Genomic DNA, 9,082 nt, shown 5'->3' with positions numbered 1-9,082 from the left:
TTTAGTATCAGTCCTTCCAATGAACACCCAGGACTGATCTCCTTTAGAATGGACTGGTTGGATCTCCTTGCAGTCCAAGGGATTCTCAAGAGTCTTCTCCAACACCACAGTTCAAAAGCATCAATTCTTCGGCGCTCAGCCTTCTTCACAGTCCAACTCTCACATCCATACATGACCACTGGAAAAACCGTAGCCTTGACTAGATGGACCTTTGTTGGCAAAGTAATGTCTCTGCTTTTCAATATACTGTCTAGGTTGGTCATAACTTTCCTTCCAAGGAGTAAGCATCTTTTAATTTCATGGCTGCAATCACCATCTGTAGTGATTTTGGAGCCCAAAAAAATAAAGTCTGACACTGTTTCCACTCTTTCCCCATCTATTTCCCATAAAGTGATGGGACCGGATGCCATGATCTTAGTTTTCTGAATTTTGAGCTTTAAGCCACCTTTTCCACTCTCCACTTTCACTTTCATCAAGAGGCTTTTTAGTTCCTCTTCACTTTCTGCCATAAGGTTGGTGTCATCTGCATATCTGAGGTTATTGATATTTCTCCCGGCAATCTTGATTCCAGCTTGTGTTTCTTCCAGTCCAGCGTTTCTCATGATGTTCTCTGCATGTAAGTTAAATAAGCAGGGTGACAATATACAGCCTTGACGGACTCCTTTTTCCTATTTGGAACCAGTCTGTTGTTCCATGTCCAGTTCTAACTGTTGCTTCCTGACCTGCATACAGATTTCTCAAGAGGCAGGTCAGGTGGTCTGGTATTCCCATCTCTTGTAGAATTTTCCAGTTTATTGTGATCCACACACCACACAGTCAAAGGGTTTGGCATAGTCAATAAAGCAGAAGTAGATGTGTTTTTGGAACTCTCTTGCTTTTTCAATGATCCAGCAGAAGTTGGCAATTTCTCTGGTTCCTCTGCCTTTTCTAAAACCAGCTTGAACCAGCTTGAAAATGGGCGTCATGGTGCCTAGTCTGCAGAGCTGCTGTTTCCCTCTCTGACTCTCTTTTTCATCCACCTGGCTTGCAGGATCTTAGTTCTCTGACCAGGGATTGAACCTGGGCCCCCAGCAGTGGAAGCACTGAGTCCTAACCTCTGGACCATCAGGGAATTCCCTGCAGGGTTGCTGTTAAGATAAAATGGGAGATAATGGATGGCAAGGCCTAGCAGAGGAGGTGTTCAGTCAACAGTGTAAGGAAATCACTGTACGCCAGACTGTGCCGCGTAGGGCTGCTGGTAAGGTAATGGCCTAATGCAGCTGAGGCTGATCTAGGCAGGCTGCTGGAGGAGGTGAGGCTAGATCGGGGTGTTCAGGGACGTTGGGCTCTTGTCGCGCAGGCGCACCAGCCCGGGGAGGGAGGGGCTGGGATTCGCGCGGGGCAGGCCCGTGGGGGGAAGGCCGTGCCTGCCACGCTGTGTCCAGGGCAAGGCTGGAGCTGGACATGTCCCGTGGCCGCGGTCCACCCCGTGCACTCAGCCTGGGGGCCCCGAGACAGTCCAGGGAGGGCGTCACAAGGGCCTTCGGGCCTTGGCTGCATCTCAGATCCTGTGTGTTTTGAGACGAGCCTCACCCTCTCTGGGCCGCTGAGTGGGAGCAGGGTGAAGCCTGGGACCCGCATGCCCCCCAGGGTGTGGGACCCGGGCAGACGGCAGGCACTGACTGATGGCTAGGGCTGCCAAGGCCCAGCTCAGGGGCTGGAAGGCCAAGAGAGGAGTCCGGGGGGATACATGGCAGCCTCGCCCCAGGCACGAGTGGAGAGGACCAGTGTGGGAGCTTTGCCGCAAGAGGGTGAAGCATCGGGAGCAGCTGCCTGGGTGGCTGGACCCGGCGGACTGAGGAGCCGGCGTGGGAAGGCAGGGGGCATCCTTGGCACGCTGAGCAGCTCTGGTGGAGGCAGGGCGTGGGGGGGGGGGGACGGAGGGAGAGGATGGCGCTGCCCTGTAGGGTCAGGAGGCCCTGCTGCACAGTGACCCGGCCTGTTCTGCGTCTGGCCTGTGGTGGAGGGGCAGTCAGAGGAGAGACCTCAGACCCTGGGTTCAGGGGAGTGGGTTATGCACTGGGAAAGAGCGGGTGCCCCACAGCTCCCGGGGGAGAGGAAGGCGCCCCCAGGAGCGCAGGCTGGGGGTCTCTGCAGGCTGTCCCCAGCCCCCGCCTGCATGAAACGCTGTGTTTTTCCAGTTGCCTGTGGTGACGTGGCCGCTGGTCCCAGCTGGGTGAAGAGCAGCCTGTGATTTCCCCCGGGGCTGGTTCATTACCTGACGTCTCCATGGCAACCAGCCTGTGACATCACGGGGCCAGAGTCCTCAGGGGGAGAAGGCGGCTTTGGCAGAGGCGCCTGCAGCGCTCCTGAGCTGGGGGGCCGGGAAGATGGGGAGGGGCTGGGAGCAGGAGTCCGGGTCTGTGCCGCGTCGGCAGTCGTGTCCGAGCCTGTCTCCTCCAGGCTTCAGCATCACCTGCCATCTCCCCTCGTGCCCGCTCTGTGGCCCCAGTTTCCAAACAGCTTCCGGCGACGGGCAGGGCCTGGAGGGAGCCCTGCCCCCTGAGGAGTCCCCGGGGCAGCCGGTGGCCAGCGTCGCCCGGCCTGCACCTCGGAGGCCCCGGCTGGTGCGTGCAGGAACCCTCAGAGGGCAACTTTCAAACTTTTTTGACTGGACCCGTAAGAATAAGTGTGCTTTGTATCATAACCCAGGACACACACATAGAAAATCCTTACTGTGCACACAGAGTGTCTTTGCAATTCAAAAGAGGCTTCACGAAATAAGGCTTAGCCTGATTGTGCAGTGGGTTCTGATATTTTTTGTTCTACGCCATTCTGTTTTATTCTTTTAAAATACGACCAAGGAAGTTGCTTGCTTGACCCACTGAAGGTTTCCTCCCGCCCCCCACCTGGTTCGAACACCAGCTCTGAAGGGTCTGGAACGTGGCGTCTGTACACTGGAAAGTCTGAAGCCCGGTGAGGCGCGAGATCTGCCCAGGGTCACACGGCCAGAGCTGCGGGTAAGGAGCACAGTGCGTTGCGCGCTCCGGGTGCACACAGCCCCCTCCTCACGGCCCTGCACTGGCCCCTGCTCCTAGTTCCCAGATCACTGAGCTCTGGATCCAGGACTGGAGCTCCACCCGACTCCACTGCCCTTTCTCCAGTCCCTGCCCCAGACAGTCTCACCGAGCCACCCCGACCTGCCAGCCTGTAACACCTTTCGAGCAGATCACAGAGCCCTCTCGCCTCTTCTGGACACAAGTCCAGTCCATCCAGTTCGGATGACACTTTCCTCTCCCACCCCATCTCACCCTCCCCTCATCCCCTGTGGCCGAGGGTTGTTGTGGTTCCGTTGCTAAGTTATATCTGACTCTTTGTGGCCCCATGGACTGCAACACACCAGGCTTCCCTGTCCTTCACCAACTCCCAGAGCTTGCTCAACTCATGTCCATCAAGTCAGTGATGCCATCCAACCGTCTCATCCTCTGTCGTCCCCTTCTCCTGCCACCTTCAATCTTTCCCAACATCAGAGTGTTTTCCAGTGAGTCAGCTCTTCACATCAGGAGGCCAAAGATTTGGAGTTTCAGCTTCAGCATCAGTCCTTCCAGTGAATATTCAAGACTGATTTCCTTTAGGATTGACTGGTTTGATCTTGTATGCCAAGGGACTCTCAAGAGTCTTCAGCACCACAGTTTGAAAGCATCACTTCTTTGGCGCTTGCTGGCTGTACCAAGGGTCATGGTCTGCTCTTTGCTCTGCTGGCCTCTCTCTCCTTTGGGTCCCATTCTCCTGCAGCATGCTGGAGTCAGCCCAAAAACCTTGAGGAAAAATGGGGCAGAGACCGTTTTGTGTTTGTATCTGCCTGGAGCTCTAACAGCCTCCCTCGGCTGCCCCTGGCTCACTGGCGACTCCTCTGTGCGGCTCGCGCCCAAATGCTCATTCCTTCCTTCTTACATCGAGTATTTAACGAGCACCTACAATGTGCCAGGCCCTGGGCAGGCGCTAGGGCCACTGTGGCAAATAAAACAGACAGAGTCCCAGCCCTCCCAGAGCGTGTGTTCTGGGGGAATCCATGAAGAAGAAAACAGACACACGCTTTGTGGAGTGACGGGTGTAAAACAGGGTTGAGGGGCTGGAGAGGCGTGGGCGTCCTGTTAAATGAGACGGTTGGGGAGGCTGCACTGGGGTTGTAGCATCTGAGCAGAGACCTGGGTGAAGTGAGGCGTGAACCGTGTATGCGGGGAGAGAGTCCCAGGTGGAGGAAAGAGCAGTCGGCTCACAGGAACGCCTGGAGTGAGGGGCAGAGGAGGACTCAGGGTGGGTGGCAGCCAGGGTCTCCCAGGTTAGCACGGGAGAGTCTCCGAGCCCACGGCAGCGGGAGGGGTGGGCCCATCGTGGTGGATCTGGTCTGGCCTGACCTCCTCACCCCTGCTCGCCTCGCTTTTCTCCCTACAGTGGCCCACCCTCCAGCCTCTTGGGGCTGGGGTCCCATTGCCTGCAAGCGGCCCTCTTAGGGGGCACCAGCAGGACTCACACCTGGCCCCTTCCTCTGTGTCTGCCTGACCCGTGACAACACAAGACTTGCCTTACTGGAGGTGGGAGGGCAGGCTGCCCCTGCCCCAGTCATGGACATCCAAGCAGGGAGGGGTGAAGTGGGCAGATGAGGTGGTGGCCTCTCCTTTGCAGGCTTCCCAGATCTCTGCAAGTGAGTCCCTGACATCCCCTCATTCAGCCTGTGGGGAGAAGCGGGTAGGGTCAGAAGATGCTTGCTCCTTGGGGTGTGGGGGAAGAACTATGACAAACCTACACAGCATATTCAAAAGCAAAGATAATCACTTTGCTGGCAAAGGTCCGTACAGTCAAAGCTATGGTTTTTCCAGTAGTCATGTATGGGTGTGATTTTCATTCTTTATGTGACTCTCCATAAAGAAGGCTGAGTGCCAAAGAACTGATGCTTTCAAACTGTGGGTGTTGAAGACTCCTGAGAGGCCCTTGGACTGCAAGGAGATCCCACCAGTCCATCCTAAAGGAGATCGGTCCTGGGTGTTCATTGGAAGGACTGATGCTGAAGCTGAAGCTCCAATCCTTTGGCGACCTGATGTGAAGAGCTGACTCCTTGGAAAAGACTCTGATGCTGGGAAAGACCGAAGGCAGGAGTAGAGGGGGACGACAGAGGATGAGATGGTTGGGTGGCATCATTGACTCCATGGACATGAGTTTGAGCAGGCTCCGGGAGACAGTGAAGGACAGGGAAGCCTGGTGTGCTGCAGTCCATGGGGTCCAAAAGAGTTGGACACGACTGAGTGGCTGAACAACAAGAGTCAGGACGGGGTTGACAGCTGGGGCGGCAGAGCTGGTTTCAGCAGCTTTGACTCTAGAGGGTGTCCGCCCCCCCACCCCACCCCAGGTCCACCCTCTGAGTGGTTTTCTTCAAAAGCGGGGCCTCAAAGCCTCCTGGGCCTCAGTTTTGGATACTAGTAGACACACGACTGAGCAACTGAACTGAACTGAACTGAACTGAGACAATTCCCGAGGAACCAGAGCCATCCCCCTCAGTTGCCCGTTTTACAGATGCGGAAGTGGAGGCTAGGAGCAGTGGAGTCGCTTGTTCAGGGCCCACGGGAATAAGGGATTTGAACTGGATGGTCTGGCAGCAGAGCCTCAGCCAGCTGTCTTCAGGGCAGTTCCTCGGGAGCAGACCCTGAAACGGATTTGCGAGCGACTGGAATATGAAGGGAACCTTCCAGAGGAAACCAGTGCAGAAGTGGAGAGAGCGGGGCGGAGGAGGCACAGCCAGGAGAGGATGTCCGTCGTCCTGCAGGGGTGGTTTCGGGCTGATCCCACCTGGGACTCGGATGAGAGTGACGCTCAGAGTTTTCCCACTGGAAATAAAGTACCTCGGGCCCTGCCCCTCCAGTCACAGGCGAGGGCCACTCCGCTGGGAGCAGCATCGCTTCTTGGCTAGTTTCAGCCCAGTTGCCCTTGGGCAGCCATCTAGGAAGACCCTCAGGAACAGCCTGGTGGAAGCCCAGCCCGTGGGGCGGGGACTCTGGGCAACAGAAGCAGATGGGGGTCCACGGGGTCTGGGGGCTGCTCCCTGCCTGCTTCCCCTCCTCGTTAACCCCGATCTCTGCGTCTCCAGTTCTGCCCACTCTCCTCCGCCCAGCCCTGCCTTTGGGGTTGCCTGGTGCCTCCCATCTCCAGCCTCAGACCCTCTCTGGCCTCCGCCTCCTCCCGGAAGCCGTGTCTGTGTCCACGCCATCCGTTCATCTGCTTCTGTCCAGGCGGCCCCCAGCCAGAAAGGGTGATGGAAGCCACTGCCCAGGGTAGGACGGTGGAGGCTGGGAGGGGAGGCAGGGAGGGGAGCCTCTGTAGGCATCGCCCCAGACCGCTCCTTCCAGACTCCGTGGCTTGGCGCAAGCCCCGCCCACCTCACCCCCTCCCTGCTCGCCTCACCCCTCTCCCCTCCCCGCCTCACCCCTCTGCCGGGGTCCAGGGTAATTCGAAGGGGAGACGGAGTAGGCGAGGAAAAACTTATTTATTTAGAAATATAAGAGAAATTAAGAAGAAATAATACAGTAGGAAAATTTAGTGACGAAAAGAGGCTGAATAACTTGGTTTATGGGGAAAGCCAGTAAAACTCCAGGACAAGAAGTTTGCACCATCTACGTTAGGCCGCAGGCGCTCGTTTGAATAGTGGAGGGTGCCCCACTTTGGGCTCCCTCTCTCATGGGACTTAAAAGCTGGGGCAAGTTAGGAGACTTGGCGAGCCTCCCTGCTCCAGATGGGAATTCAGCCAGAAAAGGAGAGAAGGAGAATAGACCACTCGGGGAAACCAGTCCAGTGACTGGCCCCTCCTCTGGTGTTGTAAAGGCCTTTTATACCTTTTTTGTACATAGCGATCAATGGATAATACAAAGTTATGCAGCGTCAGCAGCCCTGACTCTTGCCGAGACCAGGCTTTCTCTCTGCACACCCAGCTGTGTACACAGGTCTCAGGTGATTGACATCGTCTTCTGGCCAGGAGGCCAGTTAACATTTTACAGCCCTTTTTCTGATAAGGGTTTGTCAACCAGAAGACTTATTTGCCCTAACAGTGTTGTTCTTCCCAAAGTCTGGTGCCACTCTCAGAAAGCACTAAATAAAGTTACATTCTTACATAGCAAGGACACAACAATTTATAACAAGTAAAAGGAGTACAGTGATTTATAACAAAGAATAGTAATTAACTCAAAAGTCTAGTGTTGCTAACATCAAAACTACTATATTCCTATTTCTATATCCCAATTACATTGATTAATATCCTCCAGGTGCCTAAAAGATAAAGACTATGGAGGCCTGGCAGCAGTCATTGACTCAACAATGAAACCCATCACCAGTATAATTTTTAGCTTTATAGAAAAGGCTCTATATCTTTAAGATGCTTTAAGCTTTGTGCCTCTCGCGGTTGGGGGGCTGTAAACAATTCACAAATTGTAAAAAGTCCGGGGGAACCTGTCAGGCAAGTTAGAGAGCCATCCAAAGGGGGTTCAGACCGAGACATTCATTTTATATGCAATAAGGCAGGCAGACTCTGGTTTTTTGGGGTAGATGTTCGGGAAAACTCAGGGGGAACCCCTGAAGCTAGATCACGCCTTTGTGTTTTGTCTGGCTTCCTTCCTCATGACCATTGCCATGGGCGGGATTCCTCATGCTGGCTCCCGGCACCCCTCCCCTCCCCGCCTCCCCTCCCCTCCCTGCCTCGCCCCTCCCTTCCCCACCATCCCTGCGCCCACCCAAACCGTCCACTTCCAGACAACACCTCCTGGCCAGCTGCCCCATCAGCGGTCCCATGCAGCCCCCAGTCCCCGCCGAAAATCGTCACAACTCGTCCTGTGATTTGCGAGAAGAGGAGCCTCAGCATCAGACCCGCAGGGCTCAGGTCCTGACTGCCCGCGGCGGGCCGTGTGCCTGGGGCTGTGACCCCTCCACCTGCCCTGGGTTTCCTCACCTGCCAAGCTGACCACGGAGCCTCCTCTCTGGGTCACGGTGAGGACTCTGCAATCACGCCGGGACAGGAGGGTGAAGAGAACAGCAGTCCTCAGGTGCTGCCGTTCCTGCCGCTCAGCCTTGGGTTTGCGTGAGGGGCTTTGCGGGGCTTCCTGCATGTAACTGAGCTCCCTGAGGGCAGGGACAGGGCTGGTCCCACCTCGGTCCCCAGGTGCCTGCACAGTGCAGACGTCCAGGAGATGGGCGCTCAGTGGCCGAAGGGACCAATGGCTACATGGGTGAGTGACCGACCAGCCTACAGCTCTTCACATACTTGGACTTTTCTGGATGCCCAGACCTCAGCCCTGAGCAGCTCTCCGAGCTTGTGAGTTCTGGGTTAATAGTCCGTCTCACTTACTAGAATGCCAGCTCCACGAGGGCAGACAAATCATCTCTGTCTTTTTTTTTTTTTTTGGATCATGCTGCACAACGCATGTGATGTTAGTTCCCCGCCAGGGATCAGAGCCACACCCCTTGCAGTGGAAGCGCGGAGTTTAGCCGGCGGACCGCCAGCGAAAGAAGGTGAAAGCGTGAGCCGCTCAGTCGTGTCCGACTCTTTGAGACCCCATGCACTGTAGCCCACCAGGCTCCTCAGTTCATGGAGTTCTCCAGGCAAGAATACTGGAGTGAGTAGCCATTCCCTTTTCCAGGGGATCTTCCTGACCTCAGGATCGAACCCAGGTCTCCCACATTGTGGGCAGATTCTTCACCATCTGAGTCTCTGGGGAAGCCCAGGCTTCACCACTGTGTCTCTAGTACTCAGAACAGTGGGTGGTACATAGTAGTTGCTCAGCTAATACCGTTCAGTGAATAGAAGAGTAAGTAAGCACGTTAATCGAATGAATGGTAAGAGTGTTCCCTGTCATCCTGGGGGACTGGAGGATTCCTCTTAGTTAGACCAAGGATTCAGTCCAGCAATTCTAGTTGCTTGGTTCAAGGTGTTCGAGCCCTCAGGAACGACTGGAAACCTAGTGTGAGGTAGGCCCTGATAATTCGGCAGTGGTGGGCCGATCCCTGCACTCCCGCACAGAAGTGCTTTCGCCAGACGGTAGGAGGCACCCCCCAGGTGTCTACA

At 55.6% G+C, this 9,082-nt stretch overlaps 1 non-coding gene across 1 annotated transcript; it reads right to left on the bottom strand.

Annotated features, from left to right (window-relative positions):
* Positions 1-1,038: 1,038 nt before the first annotated feature.
* TRNAG-UCC lies at positions 1,039-1,111 on the bottom strand. Its single transcript has one exon. It is a non-coding gene; the product is annotated as a tRNA-Gly (tRNA).
* Between the last annotated feature and the right edge of the window lie 7,971 nt (positions 1,112-9,082).

The sequence above is a fragment of the Oryx dammah genome, unplaced genomic scaffold, assembly GCF_014754425.2.
Source record: "Oryx dammah isolate SB20612 unplaced genomic scaffold, SCBI_Odam_1.1 HiC_scaffold_27, whole genome shotgun sequence".
Taxonomy (NCBI): Eukaryota; Metazoa; Chordata; class Mammalia; order Artiodactyla; family Bovidae; genus Oryx; species Oryx dammah.
Note: the sequence above shows the minus strand (reverse complement) of the source record. Positions and strands in the feature narration are given on the sequence as shown.